Below are 24,463 nucleotides of genomic sequence, written 5' to 3'. Positions count from 1 at the left end.
GCACTCCACCTGGTTGTGCAAATCCAATTTGTAATTGAGCCAAAGTCCTGCTCAGTGCTCCATGTTAACAATCGCTTAGCATTTTTGAAGCGTATTGATATCCCACTGGAACTGATTTTTGTCACAATTCAACAGCCAAGTGCACGTTCTGAACCCGAGAAAGACCGTCTTCCCACCACGTTTTCCCCACCTCTAGTTTAGACCGCGCGGCTGAACTTGGCATCCAAACAAGAAACATGGCGGCCCAGAAATTACTCACCGCAGACCCGAAACTACTTTGACATCGCTAAAGGTCAATTGTCAACCATCTCGATAGCCGCGCGTGTCTCCTAATGGCTCAGGATATGCAAGTCTCTAACCTGTCTCTCCTCCAGGAGGCATTAATAACAAGTCACAGTGTGAAGACAGTGCAGCTCAAAAGGCAGCGCTCATGGAACGGTGAGAAATATGAACACAAATGGATATGATATGCCTTTATCATTCAGATCTCACTAAACATCCCTCATTGCACCTTTCATTTCTGTTTTAAATGAAAGTCTGAATAATGCTCTTCTTTTTCTCACACACTGCAAGAATCTCAGCTATCACATAGGAATAGCGCTGAAGTGTTTCATAAATGAAAACGGAATTTGTTCAATCAATCGACTAAAAATTATGAATAAATCACCGCTTAATTTACCATTTTAATAGTAAATTATCATTTATTAGAAACGTTTAAATTAGACTTTCTAATAATTGTAAAATGCTAGTTTATTGCAAGCCTAACTATTTGTTATGTGTTAATATTTTCTAAAGCGATATGTTATCATTTTGAATTAGGTGCTTCCGTCTACATTGCTATTAATTTCTTTTTGGAAGATCTCAGTGGGAAATATACGGGAGATGAGAGAAGACATTTGGACATGTTCTTGCCGAACCGTTAAAAATTCTGTTCTGCTCTAACAAAACAAAGCAGAATTTGAAATATAAAAAATTAAAAATGATATGCAGCGAACAAGGTGCCTGACTGAAGGACATCTTGGTTTACGACAGAGGGAAAAAGCAAGCTTCTGAGCATGGTGTTATCAGCGCCTTTTGGTAAAAGGATATCATCAATCATGAGCATAATCACATGACATCAGGTCACGGCCTGCTAAGTGTGTTTTCCTCATTATGTTAATATGCTAGAGAGAGACATGTTTCTATACTTTTCTATCTTTTAATAGTCCCTTCGTGACAACCTGCTGTCAAACGAGGAAAGGAAAAAAGATGAGAGATTTAAAAAAAATTAAGATTTATCTTTTAAGTTGTGATGCTTGTGGGGTTCATCATGGTCAAATGAGTTTGCTAAAATGGTTCAACACCAACTTTGATTCACTGTAAAATACTAATGATTTTATATATGTGTGTATATGTATATGTACATAATAATAATAATAGTAATAGATATATGAAATTATTCACGATATTTCTTTTAATAAATGTTCCATAAAAAAAGATACAATTTGATACTAGGGTAAAAATAATGTGGTTACACCCTGAGATTAATAACAAGCTGGTACATCTTACCTGAAGTACAGACCTTCCAGCTGTTTACTGTCTCCTTGACGTATGAAGTTTGTGGCTTTGATTGTGTGTGATTATGTTCGGAGAGGGTGACCTTTAGTGGCAGCGGTGCTGTAGTATAATGAGGATGTGTCGGACCGCAGGAGTACAGTGATGAGAGGCTGCCTGGCCGGGCCGGGCCGGGCCATCGATCCGCCGCCAGCACGTGGGAGGGGAATCGAAACGCTTCCAAAACGTCAGTGCCCAGTGCTGCTGAAAAGTTCAGCTTGAGAAGTCGTTTCATTTTAGAGTGTGGTAGATTTGTGTCACCGTGACGATTCAGCATGTGACCCCCCATTCCAAAAACATGGATAAGATGACTCACAAGCCTACAGTTTAAACAAAACATCACTTCTGATGGATCTGGATTACATGCGATTGCCTTTAAAGCGCTCTAAAATATTATCAGTGATTATTTACAGAATAGGGGGTGCGGCGGCACAGTGGGTTGGACCGCAGTCCTGCTGTCCGGTGGGTCTGGGGTTCGAGTCCCGCTTGGGGTGCCTTGCGACGGACTGGCGTCCCGTCCTGGGTGTGTCCCCTCCCCCTCTGGCCTTACGCCCTGTGTTACCGGGTAGGCTCCGGTTCCCCGCGACCCCGTATGGGACAAGTGGTTCAGAAAGTATGTGTGTGTGTGTATTTACAGAATAATTGTATAATTGTACGAATATGCAGCTTTTTGTCTGCATTTCTCATATAGTTATTGCTTTAAAAAGGGTGATAATTGAAAGCATACTTCATCGGGAGTTCTGAGCATCTGAATATGAGCTGCTTTCACAGCACCGATGGACACAGCCCCGAGAGCACAGAAGTGTGGCTGTTACAGGGTGCCGATGGAGCGTCTTGCGGGATCACAGTCCGCGTCTCCCTCCTCCAGTCGCTGACCATGTTGAGGGCTTGAGGCACGAGGAAGATCTGCACCGTGTGTCCATCCGTTTGGTCTCTCGAAGGAAAACACAGCCAAGAGGGCGTCCACTGCGCGCGAGGCCTTTGAGTCATTACGGCCTGTAATAGGCACACAGGAGTATGAGTGAAACATTCATCACCAAAATATTAAGGCTTATACACTAAGACAGCGCATTAATCCAGATGGCCATTAGGTCTCCTGAGACTACATATTCCTGCAGAATTTTAAAGCATTTGAAAACCCCGATTTGAATAAAACACAGGAAACAAATGACATATGTTATCTGAGGTTTTCTTTTCTCACATCAGGAGGGATAACAGAAGTGGAGAAAGTTTAATTTTATTTTTTGAAAAACTGATCGAAGACCTTAGTTTAGCAGTTCGGCGCCGAGAATATTAAGGTGCGCCGTGCTACGCTCCCCGAAAAGCCGCCCCCGTCGGTGCGGAGCGGCACGGCGCAGGCTGCAGAAACCGGTGGGTGCCCTGAGCCGGCGAGATGTGTTCTCACGGCGCCGTTAAAATGCTGTCTGCAGGGACCCGGTGATGCCCCATCCTTGTCTACACTGTCGAGATGACTGACTGGGCCGACAGCCTACCTGTAGTCGGTGGGGGGAAGGCAAAGGAAGAACACCAATTAGAAACCTTCTCCTGGCTGCACCCTCAGAAAAGCCAGTCTCCACTAAAGGTCAGCCTGAAATTTGAATGACAGGGCTAAAGTCTTTTACTCATAATTTTTGTGTTTGCAGTAGAATTCTGGGCAATTCACAGCTTTAAAGGCCTTAAGTGAGAACAGCAATTAATTGTAATGAATAATCTGACAAATCTGGTTGACATATGGCCGCTAATACTCCTCCTTTCTAGTGGGAGCGTGGGGGGGATTAGATTAGCTCAAATGAAATCAGGGAGTACCGTGCCATCTGCGTGTCTAGGGAGGGCCGGAACACGTTAAACAGGCAGCGGGTAGATTTCTGTTGTGTTACCCTACTCCCCCCCCCAGCCCTGCCTCCCTGCAAGTTTCAGCAACAGAATTGGGAATAGCAAGGTTCTTTTTTTAAATATTGAACCAGCTGCCTGTCATGAAAAAAGCAATATAGCGCTGGCATACGGCCTGGCCGAAGTCGGGCCAAAATCGAAGAGGAAGGAAAGCTAAACAAACTGGAAGAGAACTAATGACTGCTGCCGAACCGCATCAAGAACGTCTCCTTGTTCCTCGGCGCGAACACGCCGTGCGGATGGCAGCGCCGAACAGGTCAGGCTGAAATGTCGTCTTGCGTTAAATATGCATTTATTTGTACTGAATTCAAACGTCACTGTCGTGGCAAAACTACAAAAAGCCAGCAGCGGAAGCACTTTGGCCGATGAAACTAGCTAAGACGTTCACGTTCGCGTTCACGTCTATGTTCACAGCTCAGACATCGTCTAACATCACAGTAAACTTTGCACCTGTATTACCTCTATTTGCTACCATGAACATTTGCAGGCAGCGTATACACTTATATGTATTTGTTTAGCTGACGCCTTTATCCAAGACGACTTACAATCTGAGGTTTGTACACCAAGTTACTTCCAATTATTTACCTTGCAATACAGCTGGGCAATTTTTACTGGAGCATTTCACAGTAAGTACTTTGCTCAAGGGTACTAGAGCAGCAGGTGGGATTCACATCCAAGTCCTTGAACGGCAAGGCAGCTTTAACTGCTACGCTACTCACACTCATCAAAACATGCTATTGTATTGAGAAGCTGCATTAATCAGAAGAAATGGTCTGTATCAGCAACTAATCAGTGATGCCATCCCTGTAAATACAGTATAAAAAGTACCATCCTTTACGGCTCAAATTCTTTAAACGACACCGCGAGAGGTTAGATGATTAAGCATGTGATGATACTGATTTAAAAAATGAAGGGAAGGGTGACATGTATTGCAGGATGTGTGGGGCCCCAGGTAACAGGTGAGAACCACGGTCTAAGCAGGGCAAAATCCACATCCGAGAGGGCTTTGGTCTGCAATGACATCACTGCGCGCGTTCTCCCCAAAATACAGTTCTTTCTTTCAAACCACTGCAAAACAAATGAAGAGATCATCGCCGGCACTGTAATTATTATGTGGAGTTATAATCCTCCCTCACTTCTAAAAATGAATTCTGAATAGACAGTTCATAAGTGGATCTCATATTTAATTGCAAGAATTGAATAAAGGCTGGTTTTCCATGAGGCACTGGTGTCTAGCAGACCTAATTGTCAAGGAACAGGTCTTAATTTAAACTGGGGGGTAATTATCATGCAAAGCATACCCACCCAGAATGTTTGCATAACTATCACAAGCGTTTTCATAAATGATGCTTTAATTAGTCTTAATTAGAATTTGTTTAAGTCAGCAGGGAATGCAGAGCCCGTGAAATGATGTATGTAATAAGCATCAGGCTCTCTCTCCTTTTTTTTCTTACTTGGGGAATAGAGCTGACAAAATCACATCACATTAAATTGATTCAGTCAGAATTAAAATTCTTATGGTATTAATTAAATGGGGAAGATCTCATTAGCAGGCTGTGCGAGGCAGGAGAGACTCTCCCTGCCAGCAGCTGTGTCGGCGGAGGCGCTGCTCGACACGATCGCCATTAGGGCCTGGCCCCAGCCGCCGCGGCCGGGAGAGAGAGAGAGAGAGCGAGAGAGAGAGAGAAACCGGGGTGGCGGGAATATTAATGGGGCGCATTAAGGTCCTAGCCATCTACAGCTTCATTCGGGCTCTACAAAGTACTGCGCTATCCGCTACCGAGCCCCTTTCTGGAGGAGTCGGCCGCGGCGAAACACGTCGTAAGGAACCTTTAGATCATGCTCAAAAGAAGCTTCTAAAATATCAGAAGCATCTGGAACCTTTGAGGAGGCGATCGCGGCACTTCTGAAGTTTACGAAGACACCTATTAAACTAACATGCGGAATTCCTGCTCGATAGGCCACATACTCGATACGCCAAATATCAGGCGAGCTTCTTTGCTCTCTGTAACACGCAGCATTATATCACTCATTTATAGCAAGCTTGACTCTTTTCTGTTCTTCTTCCCCCCTTGCTTCCCTAAGGTAGGAGTTGACATCTTCAGGTCAGAAATTATTCTGTGATGTAGAGCAATAGACACATCGGATTCACCTCCCAGCGGCTGTCACTTGACGTTAGCCTGGACACGGAGAAACACCAAAACATCAAGAGAAAAAGGAGGAACCGGAGGTGAACCTGATATGTGTGTCATACGCTCGCCGCATTTCAATGACACGCAAAAGCGCCGTCCACGAGAGAAATCGCACCGTCTGAAATGTGAACGGGAGCAATTATTGTCATGCCTTTAAACAGGTAAGGACAAGAGAGCTCCCGTTTCTGTTTAAGGAGATAGATACACAACCGTAACCACATTAGGAGAACTCTGCCCTTTGCGTGAAGCTGAGGTGCGACTTATTAATGTCACACGGCACGTATTGCGCCGGCGTAACCGTCGTCCTCGGTTCTGACTCCGTGCGAAAGTTCTCTTCCAACCCGCAGTGCCTCCGAGCCAATATTATCTGCCGCCTGTTAGCTCTTTCAGGTGTGCTGCCTTCAGGAAAAAAAAAAACGTATCAATAGCCAGTATTATTACAATTGTTTCATTGTGCTTATTATTCATTTATTATAATTATTATTGACAACTTAGCTGGCGCGTTTTTCCGAAGAAAATTACGGTGTTACTTATTGACAGTGTTAGATAATTAACAAACGAACTAGAAGCAGAGGGCACTGAAACAATCGGTTTGAGGGTGAAAAGTTGCACTGGGCTTTGAAACCAATGAAAATGGTAATGTTCCAAACCCAGGCCTGGGGGCGTCTTGGTTACAACCCACCGTCGCCCCCCAGCTTCCCCCACCCTTTTTATTAGGGACAAACATGGCTGTTTGGCGGGACCTGAATAAATATTTAGGGCAAATACACAGTATATCATTTTTCTTCACACATGGACTGCATTATGATTCCCATGCAGGCCCAGGTGATCCGAGGTCAGACGACACAATTACGCAGGGCTCGGAAGCAGCTGCCTTCGTGAGTGTCTTTAACCATGCTTGGCTGGTTTAGCCATCAAAAGCCAGTTGTACATGCACCATAAAAAAAACATTGGATATGTGTTTAAAATGGTATTAAAATACTGTTGACCCTTAAAATTAGAAAGGAAAACGTGCAACTCCTTGCATGTCATTTGTTTCACATCTACGTAAAGCGCTATGGAAAACAGAGACATATGGCTGAGGCCTTCGAAATTTATTGGCACATACGCAGACACCGGAGGCAATTTATTCCTGAAGGTTGAATAGGATGAAGTCCGTGCTAAAGAACCATTCGAGGGGTTCAACTTTAGACCCCAGCATATGTCTAAGTGCTTTTGCATCCATTGTTTAACATTATTTAACATTGTCCAGACCTGCCTATAAAACGGTTCTCACACTGTAATGATTTTGTATCATTTATTATTGTACATTTTCCACAAATTCTGTATAGCCAGGATTAATTGGGAATAGACGTTACTAGGAGCCAGTGGATTAAAGAGGAGAAATTGTAGCACATGTCAATTTAGGTATAGATGTATGTAAATCAACTCTATTCCTCGGTTTCAAAAGTTATGTTGAGAGAACAGTTTAGGTTCCACTGGTCTTACACTGTAAGTGGGAAAACAGAAAAAAAGAGAAAAAGAAGGAAAACTATAAATTCAGAGAAAAAGAGCATCACTTTATTTACATAGATTTACATAAACTCTGTTTTAAACCCGATCTTTCAATCGGGTCCAAGCGATCAAGTTCAAATTCATTGTCATAGGTACCAGTACTGTGTACAAGTATCGTGAAATTCTTCTTGAATGCTTCTCCACAGACTATGGACAAAAAAAACAGAAATACTGCACAAAACAAAACAATAACAATGACAATGAGTAATGCTAATAAAGAGTAACAATAAATAACGGTAACAGTAATAACAATGATAGCAGTCGACAGTCAGAGAACTCAGAACGTGAGAGCGAGAATGTGAATGCTTAAAGTGACAGTGTAATTTACCAATGTGCTTGGAAGGAGCAGTCCAACTCTAGTTAGTAAAGGCGGCACATTGGTGAGTGTTGTATACTCTTACAGCAGTGGGATAAAAGCTGCTCCTGTACCTAGCTGTGCGGGTTTGAATAGACCTGAGCCGCTTTGCAGACGGCAGAGAAGAGAAAAGTGCCCGTTCGGGGTGACTGTGATCTTTCACGATGCGCATCGTCCGAGGCAACGTGTGGTGTAGGTGTCCTGGACTGCTGGTAGCTGTGTGCTGATGACTTCAAACTGAGTGATAAAAGCTGCTGGTCCTCTTACGAGAATTGTAGTATACACGTGTGCCAAAAGGTAGTGACACCATGCTGTAAATAACATTACTCTGACAATTAAAAATCAGAAGTGTCTGTACTTTCTATGGATTAGAACTGGCCCAATTCAGTCCCTAATCATAACCAAACAAGTGGCTATTTTAACAATAACTTCTTTTCTGTATTCGAATCATTACAAAGACTTCCACTCTCTGAGCATTTCAAAAGAATATTGAAGTATAGATTTCCATTTATTATTTACTCAAAGTGGGCTTTCTAAATCCATTTATAACGAAGAAAACAAAATCAACGGCAGCCGGTCTCTGTGTATAACAATTAAACTGATTACAACTAAATTTAGAAGACTTGATCATTCGCTATGCCCAAGCCAGACTGTCCCTCCTCCTCTGGTCTCTTGGTGATCCCATGCACAAGAGAACCAAAATCAAAAGCATAAAGGTATTTGGTTCTGGCTTCAGTGTTATAGAATAACTTCCCTCTCTCACTCAAAACTGCTGAATCCCTTTCATTCAAGAAGGGTCTCAAAACACATCTCCTTCAGACTCACTTCTCCCCCGATGTCCTATTAAACATGTACTGTTACCTGTTTTTCCTTTAACCCTATATGCAGCAACTCATATAATGTATTCTGGTTTATATGGCGGTATGAGACTAATTGATTGCACTCAACGATCATGCGTCTACTTCTAGATCTCTCCATCTGTCGGTGTAATGCACTCTTGTGCTGTTTCTGAGATGTACGCCACTGTTGAGAAAGGCATCTGAAAATTGAATAAAAGTAAATATAAATGCAAACTGATAATTTCACTCTCAGCAAGAGTTTAGCCAGCAATTTGCCAAAGAAAATCTTAAATGAATCTTTTCAGCAGACTCCTGGAATTTAGAGGAAAATCAGCGTATCGTCTTTACTACGACCTGTCTCGTAAACCCACACTTCCAAACACAGCTGAAGCTCATGTTCATAGCAAGCTATTTATTATTTAGGCCAAAACAGAAGAGTTCTCAGGGCTGGTCAGCTGTGTCCCCATCATACCTGCGACATCTGTGTGTACACGTTTAGGATAATCCTCTTTGCGATTGTTAAACAAATTGGGGGGTCACCGGTGCAGCTGTACCAGGGTGGTTGGTGGGGGCTGGGCCACGGTGGAGATGTTCCACGGAGTGGTTGGTGGGGGCATTGAGACCCTGTTCAGGTCCTTCTGCATCCCACGTTGCCCTCCGCTCTGCCCGCAGCTGCTGAGGCCCCCACTGGGAGAGGTTTATTATGGCTGGGTTAATTTACTGATTAATATCCAGCCGCTGGATCGCTCTTTCCCCAGATGGCCAATTAAAACCTCCAACTGGCACGGCACTGGGGCCAGGGCTGGAGGCTGTGACAGAAGGTGTGGGCCTCCACCTCGCCAAGGAGCAACTTCCCCCACCCCGGTACGCCATATCAGAGGGGACGGCAAAGTGGGCCTGAGCACAGCACATCGCATTCCAGCAGCGGGGCAGAAGTTTGGCTCCTTCTTCCAGCGCATTCTGCTGTTCCAGCCATCTCCGCTGAGCTCATGTTTTCTGGTCATTGCTGCCTTTTGCTCCCACTCCAGAGACCGATACATTAACTGGGGGGCAAAATAGCCCTTTCCGGTGTATTATGTAAAAATTACCCGTGCTCCTTCTTTCCACGATCCGTAAAGCACTTGACATCGATTCTCGAAAGTGTGCAGTAACATGCAAACTGCTGTTTGCCAAAGTCAAAGATAGTGTTTTACAAACCAAGGAAGGGTGGTATAAAACGACTAAATTAGAAAGCGAATAACGGTGTAATTACAATCTCTCAGCGCTTTGGAATTTCAGTATTATGGAATTGTGATAGCCAGTTTGTCACAAGCGGGAGGTATCATCACTATTAACATCTACTTAAACTATTTTAGAGAATAATGATGTGACATTTTTTTTATTGCTCTTAAAGTCTCTTTTTCATCCAGAATGTAGTGTACTTGTTGTTCTACTCATACCACTCTGCAAGCTGGCTTCACCACAGCGACTTGGGAAGTGGAGGGAACAAAGTTGCCCAAAACACATATAGCAAATCAGAAGCGGCTACACCAAGGGTAGCTACATTTAACTAACCAGCCTAATTTCATGAATAGGTTAACTTGTACTTAGCTGACACCCTTTATTATAATGAAAAGCAAAGGTAATGCCAACCTTCAGGAACAGTGCCTATGCAGTGGTGCAAATAAAAAAATTCCCAGGAATCCTCACAAGACCAATAAACTAAACTTAAAGACCAGTAGAGTCAAAATAAAAGTAAGTTTGTCATGGTAAATAAAAATACAATTAGCCTAACTTTCAACAAAATAAGTAAAAATATCACATGCGACAATCATGTCCAAACGTAATTAAAAAAAAATATATTAATGAAAATGTAACAAAATGACACCCTACTTACAGGTTACCTTCAGAAAAAAACAGTAATAACTGCTCCAAACATGAGTGTGACATCACACAGAGACATGTTCTACTTACAATCCCAACTATGTTCCAGGATATTTAAGGTATTAAAGTTGTACTCGGTACCTATGTTAATAAGAACCCCATGCTGCTTTTCCATTTTGAATGGCAACGCTACTGGAGAGGAAATTCCATACTGAGGTGAAAACCCAGGTAGAGCAACAGCAGGTCTTTGCTGACAGAACAGCAATGTTACCATGGAAACTGTAAATACAATGGGCACCGGTGCAGTTCCGGGAGGAATTAATTAGTAATTGTGTTAAGTGCTGAGAACGAGAAGCAGTTTCCGAGGGCTGCTCCGTAAGGAAGTTTGCCATTACAGTTTTTTCTTTCAAGGGGTCATCATGAGCAGGTGAAATTGCACCATAACTGTTCAGAGAGAGTTCACTAAGAGAGGGAAAGAATTGATGGTCCATTTTATCATTTAATAGCCTATTTAACCTCCTTTTTCTAAACGATTGAGCTTTAAACTCTATCTTAATGTAATGTATGTCAAGCAATTACATAAAAATCCAGATACATTTTTGTTTGTTGAATGCAGTCTCACGCTGGATTTATGGTGTTTCGAGTTGGAAAGAAAATAAAAAAGGAAATAAAACGTAGAAACGAAAATTTATACAGGACTACTGTTTAGCGAGCAACACATTTTCTTAGAAGTTCATTTTCGGACTCTCGGTGGTGACTGAACGGGTGAGAGCTTAGTGAGCGGATCTATGTGAGTTATGGACGATACACTAATTGGAAGGAAAAATTTCAGGGAAAAATCCGGAAATACGATTTCTGAAAATAAGTGTAAAGCAAGACATCGACATGGAAGGTAAAGATGAAAAATGAAAATAATATCTTTAAGGGTGATTTTTGAACAGGTGGAATATGAATACTTATGTGTTCATCCCAGTGATCTGGTTCCCTTCTTTTCCTATAAAAGACTTTGCGGTACAGGAGCAAAGAATCATTAATGTGTTAGCTTTACATGCTTGGACTAACCAAGAACCACCTCAAAAAGGACTCCAGTGTTGATTTTGGACACCTGTACCTCAGCGAAGTCTAACTTGATGCTTCTGCCAGCACGGCTAGGTAGAGAGTCAATAGGGTGATGAAAGAAGAAGAGATATATTACACCCTTCCATGGCAATGGCTCCTACCCCAAGCTGATGTGGAAGTATGATTGAAGCATCAGGGGTTTCTTACACCTTCCATCAGTGCAGAATGTCCCCTGGCCTTCTAGGCAGTGTCCTTTGCCTACCTTCCAGAGCAACTTTCTGCCATGTGTCGGTGGGCAGTGACCTCTGACCTCTCCACAGGGCCGATTCAGAAATCCTCCGTGCAACTCTTCAGGCTTTGGTTAACCGTGAGCCGCCTTCAGCCGCCCTTGCAATTTTTTATATATCCCACAACTGCTGCAAAATGGCATTCAGTTTGTGCTGCACCTGCCGCTGCCATACATGACTTTGTCTGCTTCTCCCTGCCCTAGACAGATGCCCGTGGACCTTGATCATCCCCACTTGTCGCGGACATGCAGCGACCTTCGGCTTCACTGGTTTTTCCTTGAATCCGACCCGCGCCGACTCGTGCCGACCTCCGACTTCCCTGCGATTGTTTTTGCCCTGTGCCGTACAACAGCAAACAAGGTTCCTTCGTGCTCCTTTCATTTCCTTTTTCATGAATGTTCCACCAATGAAAACAGCCCTACCGCTCATGAAAAATTCTACTCAATATGGACATTGAAACTTAAATTTCAATATTTATGTGCAGAACACTATTTTCTGAGTTTGGGGGAAAAAAAAATGTTTTAGTTCAGGCTGGGAACGTGTCTATGGGGTTCTTATCTTACATTATACTCTGACTTTGAACCCTTGCTAAACAGCTGAGGTCTCCGGATCCTAAAGATATACCTTCCGGTTATGTTTGCGGGTCTGTAACTTTCACAAGAAATTTTAATTTAATTAACTGCAGAATAGAAGTTGAATGTGTTGCCAACACAGAGAGCAAATTAAATCAGTTTAAGTCGGTAAATTGAGCATGAAAGGAATTATTTTAATAACGTGAGCTCCCTCAGCCTGATGCTGCATGTAGGCAGAGCGCTTCTCGAAAGAATTTGCCCACTCATGCAAACCTCAATAAAGAAAATTTAAAATGTTACAAAGTTTTTGTCAATTTGATTTCCACTACTTTTCAGTAATTATTAAAAGGGGGCAGTTTGTCTGAACCCAACTACGAGCTGAGCTTCATAAATCCTTTTGGTCCGTTTGGTCATAAAAATACTTCATTTGCACCGTAATAGAACTTCGTACTGTAAGAATGAATTTTAACCACCTCGCCAATATAAATAAAGTATGGGCCGAAACTATATATGGCTTCCAAGAGAAGAATGTTCATTTTTTGAGGAAGGTTGAACGCACTTTAGGAAAGCGTACTTGATTTGAGTGGACACCACACATTTTCGAGTTATTGACTGCAGCAGTTTGTACTCTGCTGCTGGAGAATATATTTCTGTCATTTTATAAAATGCCTGTAGCCTCTACATCTGACTGTGCATGCCCCAGCTGGAATTGAGATTGTGTTGCAGGAGTCGATTTTTCCAAAGCTTTCATTTGGGGTCACAAAGGCTGCGGAGATACACGCTGCATCACTCCTTTTCCCAAGGGATCAGCCCGCTCCGCGTGGCACTTGAGCAATCAAGTGATTCCGGGGATCTAACTGAAAGTCAAGCAGGACTGGAGTGAGAGATGAGGCCCAGCCACGTTGCTCCCCTGTGTGAAATTGGCTGAGAGGATGTAGACATATTCCAGGCGCTGATCCATGCAGGGGCCACCCGGAGAAGGATCTCCACCGCTCTCCTCGGTCACGGAGTGGCCCTGTGAAACCGTAAGGAGTGGCTGCTGCCGGACCAGGGATGGAACTCGACTCAGACGAAGCTAACCCCGTGCACGACCGACGTCTGCGTCGCCTCCGTACAATCCCCCCTCAGCAAGGTGCGCAGATATTTGGTGACAGGAGAATGCCAAACTTATCAGCATGCAGGCACGGCAGCAGAGAAAGATGGAGGAGACACTCAAGACTTTGGAGTGAAACCAGCTGCAACGCTGCCTCTGTGTAACACAAGAATACAAATCAGACGTTGACAGTCATCATTTATATTTCCATCCAGTCTAACAGTATGTTCTTTTTTGCCTTCGTAATTAACATCATGTCCTGAGCACAGCATAGCCTGGCATGGTAACATTATAAAGAAACCCTAAGCTACACACAGAGTATGTAGAGTAACTGCAGATCATTCATGTTTGCATTTACTATTTGATTTATTTTTTGAAGCATGGTTGTGTATGTGACAAATAAAATTTGAATCTGCCTTGCAGATAATCCTCTTGTCTTTTTTTCTCTCATTTAGAGGTTTTGCCTATTTAATCTGTATACTCTGTGTACCAGCTTGCTTGAAAGTTGTGTAAGAGGGCTTCTCCAGGCTGGCGACATTCAGCTCACAAGTCTACGTCCTTCACCGGTGCGGCGCCCGCTGTCCGTAGCCTTACTGTCACACGGAACAAGCGTGTGGAAACCGTTATTGACGCCGCTCAGGTTTAATACCCGAACCTACGTTCAGCAGAGCCGGAGATGAGCCAAGTGCGTTTCCTGCCTTGCAGCCTGAGCGTGACCATTCTACGACCCACCCAGATACTGAGTAATGAGCTCATTTAAATAGATTAATTCCCCGGTGATCTATTTGGACGTCGAAGACCTGTTCTTGAAAGTAATATTCATTAGATTGGCTGGAAATCTGATGTTGAATAAATAATGAAATACACTAAAAGTGCTAAAATGTGTTCTAAAAGAGAAATTAGCTATTTTAAATTACCAGACAGTACCTTGAAATCCGTCACGCATGAATTCAATTCATGCTGCCCAAATATAAAACCTTGCCTCGCCCAATCTGTCCTGACTTTAACGTCGAGTTTATTTTGAAGAGCTGAAGATGTTGAAGTTATTAATCGCCCGCCGTCATTAACGTTTCAGACTTTCACATATAGCGGCCAGCTTTAATTTATCAAAATTGTTTGTGAAGCTCCCAACAAGACCGTTTTACAGCCGATGTAAAACCTTACGATTCGCCCCGCGTGCTCTGAAGCACCCCGAATGCAACGGGTACTAACAACTGCATTGGCACATGCAACGATACGGAGAAGTAACAAGGCTGGAAATGCTGGACACGTGGCCCTGTGAATGCTTAAATGCCTTTGATGGAAAGTTTAGCTGTGCAGGAAATGCAATTGAGAACGCCGTAAAAGCGACAGAGAAAAGCATGAATGTAATTAAAGCCCTTGACACTTTTATACTGGGTAATGGGAGTCCGGGGCCCGGCTATTCCCTGACGTGCTCCCCTGGCAGCGCCGAGTGCATTTCAATACCACGGGACGCAACTGCTTAAATGCCACTCTTATGTCCTTTATGGAAAAGTAATATGGATGTGTAAATAGAGTAAATACCAACAGCCGCAGCTACAGCAAGGGATGTGGTAAATAAACGCCACCTAATGCGCAAAAGATATAAAATGAGCAGAAGGACCTCAGAGGTTCTTTCTTTCACTTTTCCATCCTTTACAGCAAAGCTGACTTTGCTGAGCTTAACAGAAGAAATTAATTTCATATTCCCTTATTAGGAGCTTAAAACAAGATTTAGTACAAGCATGCAGTCTGAACTGCTTCATGTCTCCTTCGAATCAAAAACTATACAAACCTGCACATCTCATCATTATTCATAATATATAAAGCTAGTATGTTTCATATGCTCTTTAATGTAAAACATTCGTAAATTCAAATTAAAAATACAGTGTATGTATATATATATATATATATATATATATACACACATATATATACACTATATATGTTTACATGGGTCTCTACAGACCCCACTCAAAAAATATAAGCTCCTCTTCATCTCCCCTTCAAAATGAAAGTGATTTAACCATCTCTAACCCAGGCTGTCAGAAGACTTTTGAAAAATGTCAGAGCACAGAGGTGAATTGCTTTTTTTTCTCCAGCTGTCTCCACGTTATGAAAACTAATAAAGTACATCTACTGTATATTGCATTGTCTATATAAAGGAGAAACATGGTTTGATCATGACATATCGATACACAATAAACCGAAAACAAAATTCAGAAGAATTCATATGCAGAAAACCTAATTGTAGGCCTCTGCAACATGATATTTCTTAAGAATTCTTGCCCAAATGTATTGTCTTGAAAAGAAGATTTAAAAAACTCCAAATTCAAACACCACTGCAATAATGCAGCAAAAAATTACTAAAATATTTTTTCATTTGCATGGTCATCAAAATAATGCTAACATTAACAACTACGTGAAACAGACAACCAAAAAACTGCTAATTGTATATCCTCAGAATTAACTATAATCACTTTCAAAAAAGTATCACAAACAAATAAGTATGTTTAATTATTGAAGACTTTGATGCTATATATTGATTTTGCAACAGAAATGCTGAAATGGGAAATTCCCCTCCAATTTCATGAAAATAGGAAATAAAGGCCTGTGACCAATGCAAGTGAGATAATGAACAAGTTAATAACGTAAATGATACTCTAAAATCTTACTTAACCATCCAGGTCCCACAATTTAATATGTAATAAATAACCAGGCATCATTGTGAGCTGGCGTCTCATAATGGCAAATGAAATATGCTGGTATGATAGGTACAATAAATCTGGATTCTCCCATAGTTCCCTCAGGCTAGAACAATATGTAACTATAGTGCTCTCTATCAGGATGAGCACATCTCGGAGCCGTCATAAAATCTAAATGGGCGCTAATTAGGCAAGCCTTCCCTCTCAGACTTACTATTTCTATTGACATTTTCCGTATAACCCAGCAGCAACCCCCACCCCAATGCGCCCCAGCACGGCGTCATAAGTCACCAGGATAAGAACTCCCAGGATTGTGGTGGAACGAAGCTTTAATGGAGAAGTTCAACTCAGAGGCCATGCATAAATTTCCCCAGCAATGCGGCAGGACTCCTGCATTGTGGAGTTCAGGAGCAGACGCTACAAACTCCTTGTTTATACGTGGCGTTGAGAAGGTTGGTTAACGCTTGTTTTTTTTTGGTTTTTCAAAAATGTTCTCTCTTTCATTTCGATGTCATCGTTCACCAAATTTACTTCATTCTTTTGTATCGTAGCACGTTTCTTCGGCACTGTCCCACAGGATAAAGGCGCACAATAGAAACACGCGGCATGTCTGGCTCAGTCTCTCAGGCAAAGGTTTACCTACTTTTACACTAATGCTGAAGAATTAACAATACAGCTACTGTATTAATTTTGATTTCAATTTCCTATGGCCATAGGTCATCTCCAACACCTGGGGGAAAACACCACAAGTGTCTGTATTCATAAACATTGTCCACTTTTAGTGCCTGAGATTGTGTTTGGGGGACAATGGGGTTCAATTTAAAGCCCTATAGATCCTGCTGGCATGTATTCCTGCTGTCAGGGGGCCGTTTAAAAGACCAGGCTTCTGTTTATTGCCGCAGGCATCCCACCCAGCTGTAGCCCCCAGGACTTCTCCGCAAGGAGGTGGGGGCAGTCAGGTAAACATATATGCATCCTTCGCAGGCTCAAATTAATAAAACTCCACCGTGTGCTCCGGCGCAGTCCTGCTTGTTGAACATATGCTGGAAGCACGGCTAAGCCATCTGGCTCAGAGTCAAGTATTCCCACCGACTGTGGTCTTACGCTACCTGACAGTGGGAAAGCTCTATTCCCCCGGCGTCAGGGGCACGAATGGAGAAATATTATTGAAATGATTATCTGCATCAAGGCTCAGATTTGGGCTGACATTTCGCCGGCTCCACGTAATCCGAGGGGTTGTCTGGGAGTGCGAGGTTGGGGGGGGGGGTTGCCAGTAAGCTGTGGTGCGGTGGGCATGGAAGGGGGGCTCAGGGTGATTAATGAAGGTAGGAGGCTGGGAGGACCCGACCCACCTCCACCCAGACCCGAGAGGCGTAGCCTGCATATGAAATTTATTCGGATGGAAGGAGCCACCAACAACCCCCCCCCCACCCCCCACCCCAGTCTAGCAGAAGCCAGTGATCAAGACAACAAGCTTCACGGTGATTCCAGCACCATTTCTAATCAGCTCCCAGGCTATGGAGTCCATTCCAAACCGCCAGACTAAAACTTCATGCAGCAAGTGCTGGCCGGAGGAGTCAGTCAGGCTGTTCATCATGATCTAGCAGTGGAATCCATGAGGTCGTGTTGTATTCGGCTGACGGCTGAGCGTTTCATGCTGTGGAGACACACTGGTCACTTGCCAGTCACCCGCTCATGAACCCACTGCTTAACTGGACCTCACTTGGGCTACATATTCAACTAACAAATGGCAATTATTTCCCTGTTAGACATAGCTTTAGTACAGAAGTTACAAGAATGAGCTATTATAAAGCACAATGACATAACCTTTACACAGAATTTTAAATGAATTATGTCTGCAACTCTGAATAGTAATGAATTGTGGGAAAATGGTCAGTCAGAGGTACAGCCCTGATACACTGCCAAAGACGTCTCAAGATGTGTGTTTATGACTCAGAATTCTGTTAAATGCGCCCAGTTTCCAATGAGAGGGGCTAATATGTCGCTGCGGACCATCCCCACCTTCCTATGCTGCGCTGCACAAGGTTTCCCCGGCCCCCGACACTGCTGTTCACACATTTACATACATTTACATTTATTCATTTAGCAGACGCTTTTCTCCAAAGCGACGTACATCACGCAGAAAATACAATTTGTGCATTAAATTAGGAGAAAGAGACATAGTTGCAGACGTGTGACTGTTAAGTAAAATACGGTTTCTTTCCACTTTATGCACCGATGTTCATCGCACGAGTAGGTGCATAAAACTCAGGACAGACGAATCCTGATCGCCTTCTTACAGTTTTTTTTAAGGTACACAAACATTTACGTGCAAACGCAAACATTTACATAAAAACACAAACATTTACGTACAAACACAAACATTTACATACGACATGTTCAACAGCCCAGAGTATCTGTGGGGCCAGGGTAGCGCAGGATGCCATTCTGTAGTGGCCAGAGTGTAACACTGATGCCGCTAATGCCATCAGGACGACGCATTGACTCGAACGAGCCCGTCGTGAAGGATAACATTGCTTTCTTATCCTTGAAGATGCCTTCACTATACATCTTCTCTGGTGTTTAGGCAAAGCCTTGTGTGAACACATGGTGAAGCCATCCCTTCAAAATAGCAGGCAGGGTAAACCAGGACATGGGAAACTGGAATATGATGAGCTCTGCCTCCTTCACCTTTTGTTGCTCTTCAACGATGTCAGCACCGAGCGACCCTCTTGCCACGCCAGCAAGCTTTCCTCACCATACCGGAAGTCCTGCGGGTTCTTCAGGGTTCCAGTTATATCCTCGGCAGTGGCAGAAGCTTTGAACTTCGTAACGTAAAGATCAGAAACCACCACATTACAGTTCTGTAAGTGAAGTGCTTTTACAGCTGTATCCAGAGCAGCAGCGTTGAAAGAAGTTACACTCTGACGGGTGTACGCAGTGAGCACGTTCTTCGCCACTAAATCGGTTTATTCTTACTCAGCCACAGGCGTGATGTATGAGCATGTAAACCGGTCAAGACGCCTTGGCGTTCGGCAGGGAGAAATGCAACTTTGGAGCCGCACTAAGGAGTACAGTTGTGTCATTCTCCAACAAACGGTGGGAGAACGGGGGGTTGGGGGGGGAGTAGCCGAGACCTTTTTTAATTAGACCGCACCAATAATTATTCTAAGACAAGGTTGTTGTGCGAACGTGTAATTAATAACTGGAGGGGGGAGCAATCAAGGGGGGCCAAGTGTCACAAGATGGGTAATACCGGAGCAGTGATTTCTAAATTACCACAATTATGTGTTTACCTATTATGATCTAGCTTGGAAAAGCAAGCCCTCTCTCTCCCTCCTCTCTCTCTCCCCATTTTTAAAGAAAGGAAAATGACCAGTGCATGATTAATTGCAAGCTCACAGGTTTTACAGCTTCAAGAGTAAATCAGCTGCTAAGAAGTGCTAACTTGCTAAAATACAAACTAATTTTAGGCCCTGGATATTAAAATATAATCCATCTTCTTCCTCCACGGGGAAAGCTAATTAGAAATTGTGACTGGCATGAGGGAGAGGAGGTGGAAGAACAGTGGGATTAGGTTCAGGAGCAGGAAAACCAGGTTTCCCAGTAAACCACCAAATTCTTTGCTCCTCTTCCTTCCCGTCCTCCAAACCCCTCATATATCATCACTATTATTCTGCTCTTGAAAAATAATTAACAACCAAAAACCATCATGGGCTAGACAACATGACCTCAGGAGTCCACGTTCTTTGAAATGAGGTTTTTACTCCTAAATAAAAATTCAGTGCAGTGAGAGTATTAGAGAGGAGATGAAATAAACAAAATAATTATTAAATTAAGTAAGTATTGAATTATAACTGTGCAATACCCCATACGGACCGGGATGATGGCAAGTCGACTGATTTACATTAAGCGGGCCGATATCATTTTCTCGTTTTTTGCCAACGCGTTTCGTTTGATTCCGCAGCATCCCCGGTACTGCTCAGTCAGTGAAGTAACACAGTCTGCCTTTTTTTGATTTTAACCAGAATTGCACTCTGCATTTAAAAGATAAAATAAATAAATAAATAAATAAATAAATAAATAAACCACCAACAACTCAGCTATAATAAATCTTGCTGTTTTTCCAATGAAGAAAACATTTATGTGGTCTGTCTCTGCACAGGTTTATTTGAGTCTGTGCCTCGTACCAGGAGAGAATAACCAATAAACAACATTCGCCATGACCCGAGGCAATGCGGTTACCTGACAGCAGCTCAGCCCCTGTTCCGCTCTCCCGTTCTTCATATGTATTGACCTTATGCAGAGAAACATCCACATCCTACTGTGGCCTGTGATTTGCGCCCCTAAGCAACGCAGCGGTTCAAAACAGTGCCGGTCACCGGGATCAAGTCTGAGGTCCCGCTCTGAAACTCTCCCTATGCCTCGCACGCAGGGTAAGCCCAGGCTGGGTATTTTCATGTGCAAGACTATACCGGCTCTGCGATGGAACACAGCGGGCAAGCAGTGAGGGGGTTGACCGTTTTGGTCCCCAGACCCCAACCGGGAATGTTAATGCAGGTATGAATTAGCCCCTTTGGAGGCATACTGTACATCTGCTTCCACCAAGTAAGAGAATAAGTGAGCCTAGCATGGGCTCACCAGCGAGGTCCCCTAGTCCACAAAGAGCAGTGCCAGTGGAAACCAGGGTGGGGTCTCTCAGCCCACCTTTGCAACAAGATGGTTTAGAAGTTTTTCTTGTACCTCCTAAAAATGTTGCAATGGATAACTTGTCCATCTGCTGAAGAACTAGGGTCACAACCTTGTAATTTCTCATGTCTTAAAATAAGCACACGATTCTTAACTAATAAAAAAAGTGACATCTTTTTCGTTTCCAAGATTTCTCTTTGTCATCTCAGCCAGAGTCTTAGTAGGGTGTAATTTTTTGGAGAGTGCCAATTTAGCCCTGATGGCTTTGCTCTCTGTTAACCCCTTCGCTGGGGATAAGGCTCTGTAACGGTTAAGAGGGGCACATTTTCAGGAATTTCAGTATAATAGCAGTAGAATTGCTCGCCTGCTGAGTGTCCATTTGGCTGCTCAAATCACATTGCCATGCCTTCCTACGGGCAGCAATTACTTCTGAAATGCGCAAGAAGGAGGAAGAACTTTGCAGCAGAAACTTTGCAAAAAAATCAAGAAAAAGGATCGATATCTCATTTGCAAAGATGTACTCATTTGTAAGGCATTTACTTTTTAAACTTTGATGAGCTATATTTAGATAAGCACACACACACACATATACAGTACATACAGTATATTTATATATTTATATATATATATATATATATATATATATATGCATACACACACATGCATAAATACACATTACAGACAGGCTGATACAGCAGCTGACTAATACAGAGTGAGAGATACATAGTGTGCACATAGAGCTGTAACGTTGCTATTGAAGGGTCTGGGTTTGAATCCCTGCTACTGTTTGAGCAGAGTACTTAACTTTAACTGATACAATAAAAAGTACACAGCTGTATAAATGATTAAATCGCCATAAGTATCTTAGTATACAAACCTAACATTCTAAGTCAGTTTTTAGGGAAACATCAGCTAAATCAACAAATACTAATAATAATAATATATTCAGGACAGATTCAGACACTATACAGTATAATGTATTTGTGATAGATAGATAGATAGATAGATAGATAGATAGATAGATAGAGTGTGTCTGTACTGATGATGGAGATATATAGGTCTTCAAACAGATGGAGAAGGTTTACATGAGAGCAGACACCTGAGGTTTAAGGGCTCAGACAAAGCAGAAATGAAAAACTGATGATGTAAAAGGAAGAAAAAAGGTTCTCCTATTGTAACAGACAGGTCCTGCTGTGTCCCTGCCAACCTTTCTCACAGATTTCTAAAAGTCACTTTACCATTGAGCAAACACCGACAGCAGCCTGTTAAACAGCCACCCGAGGTGAGCGGCTTTTCATCGAGAGAAACGTGGCTTCTTGAACGTCTTCCCTATCTGTACCTGTTAAAACATTTACATTTACTTTGCTCTGTATATTTAATGATGCTGTAAATTGTATGAAGAGTCATTGACCAGAGTGTCGGTTGGCTCAGTCGTCTAGCGAGTGGCAGCTTCCAGTTTGAGGTGGTCATGCATCCGTTAGGAGACTGAGGTGACACGCAACATACTTACCTGTAGAAGGCTCATTTTTACGGGGACAGCTCGGACCGTTAACGTAAGCTGTAACGCGAGCGGTCGGTTCCGCCGAGCATGGCTTGAAACGCCAGCGTAAACGCACAAGCGGCCTGGAGCGTGTTGCAGAGGAGGCGGGGGGCAGGGGGGGGGCGGCCGGCCGCCTGCAGAGGGTCAAACCGAGGGAAGCTCATTTGGAATTCAGCACGGCAACATTGCCATCTTTTGGCAGCCAGGCGAATGCCGGAGTCTGCGGCTGCGGCTGCGGCTGCGGCTGCGGCTGCTCCGGTGGGAGAGCCTGTCCCTGACCGAGGCCTTTGTCAGAGCCTCCCTCAGCCAATTCCGCCTGCATCTTTCCGTGTTCACTGCTTTTCTCGCTATTTCTCAGTAGATCCCACAGCTGAAACTGTTTGCTTATTTAATTTCAGCCTGAGCAGCATAGGATGGAATATGTGATTGAACAGGGGTTATGACTCAGTAGTTTAAGCCCCATCTCACACAGTGTACGAAGTGAGGAAATATATACATTGACAAATTGAAATTTATATATATATAGATATACATACATACATAAATATATATATATATATATATATATATATATATATATATATATGATCTTATTCTGTATCACATATATTGTACATTTGTATACCAATATGTTGGGCAATGAGGGGGGTGCGGTGGTGCAGTGGGATTGGCCAGGTCCTGCTCTCCGGTGGGTCTGGAGTTCGAGTCCCGCTTGGGGTGCCCTGCAGCGGACTGGCGTCCCGTCCTGGGTGTGTCCCCTCCCCCTCCAGCCTTGTGCCCCGTGTTGCCGGGTTATGCTCCGGTTCACCACGACCCCGCTCGGGACAAGGGGTTTCCAACAGTGTGCGTGTGAGCTGTACAATTAGAAAATGTTTTAATGAGTGCTGATTTAGACACCGGTTAATTGAACACGGGCAGTATTTTGCTTTTTGAAGCATGACAATATATACAAAAGAAATGAATAAAGTATAGTTTTTAAAGAGTAACATGTTTTACTTGCAGTTGTAATTCAGCTTTTGTCAGAAGTAGTTCACTCTTGGGGGGCGTGATGGTGTGGTGTGGCAAATTCAGCCGGTGCCCACTGTGTGGCGGGTCTGGGGTTTGAGCACCGTTTGGGGTGCCCTACGATGGAGCGGCGTCCCGTCCTGGGTATGTTCCCAAGTTAGGCTCCGGCTTGCTGCGACCCCGCTTGGGACAAGCTGGTTGTTGACGATGGATGGAATGGATAGTTCACTCTCATTCACTTTTGTTAACCACTTGTCTTTGCCAGGACCACGGCAGTCCTGACACCACGCTAGGAGGGGTATACCCTGGACGGGACGCCAATCCATCTCAGGGCAGCCACACGTGCACACCTTATGGGCCGTTTAACATCACCAATTGAACTGAAAGGCACATCTTTCAACTGTCTAAGGGTTACCCACGTACTCATGGGTAGAGCATGGAAACTCTGCAGAGACTGATCTGGATTCAGACTGGATTCCTACAACCCCACAGCCAGGCGCCACGGTACATTTGAAATGTTTCTCGAATAAAGACATGAATTCTAATACGTTCCAATACTACAAGCATATTCTTCCAACATTATCTGACCATTTATGTGACCGTCGTATAATATTTTTAACTTATTATACTCCTAGATAGCAAACAGTTCTAAATAAACCCAGTACTAACACTGGCTCTCTCGCCGTATTTACGGTAAAATATAGAAGCAGCAAGCAGAAGCAGCACATTGAGTACAGTATTTACATGAAGAGAGAAAACGAACAGTGTCACCGAGTTATTTTGGAACAAGGTTTACAAGACTCACAAGCATGTGTGTGTGTGTGAAGCGCGAATATACACAACACAGGTTGCTTGCGTATCGCTGCGGCCGGCCCATTTTCCCACGGTGGCGTGTGGGACGTCAGTGACACAGCAGGCATCCGCCCTGACGTGAGGGGGGGGGGTGACAACCCGTCTCTCCGTCCCTCCATCTGACATGTCACATTTCCTGATGACTTCATTGTGCGCCCTGTCACCGCACTTAATCTACGTGTCACTCAGGCCCTGAGCAGCCACGGCGGCCTCCCCGGCCCCTTCTAATGCGCGGCCCTCTAACAACATTAGATTGGGTGTAATGCCATTCAGCTTAGTGCAGATGCTATCTCCTGTTTGCATCGCTCTCTCTCCCGCCGCCGCTCACACGCAGCGCCCCGGCCGGGGCGACAGTGAGCCGACCATTCCCCCGCC

General features: G+C 43.6%; 1 pseudogene; it reads right to left on the bottom strand.

The window, feature by feature from the left end:
• Nucleotides 1-2,404: 2,404 nt before the first annotated feature.
• LOC108927902 (NAD(P)H dehydrogenase [quinone] 1-like) lies at nucleotides 2,405-22,553 on the bottom strand (annotated as a pseudogene).
• Nucleotides 22,554-24,463: the final 1,910 nt, after the last annotated feature.

Source organism: Scleropages formosus, chromosome 12, assembly GCF_900964775.1.
Source record: "Scleropages formosus chromosome 12, fSclFor1.1, whole genome shotgun sequence".
NCBI classification, from domain to species: domain Eukaryota; kingdom Metazoa; phylum Chordata; class Actinopteri; order Osteoglossiformes; family Osteoglossidae; genus Scleropages; species Scleropages formosus.
The sequence above is the reverse complement of the archived record's forward strand: the minus strand, read 5'-3'. Positions and strand labels throughout refer to the sequence as shown.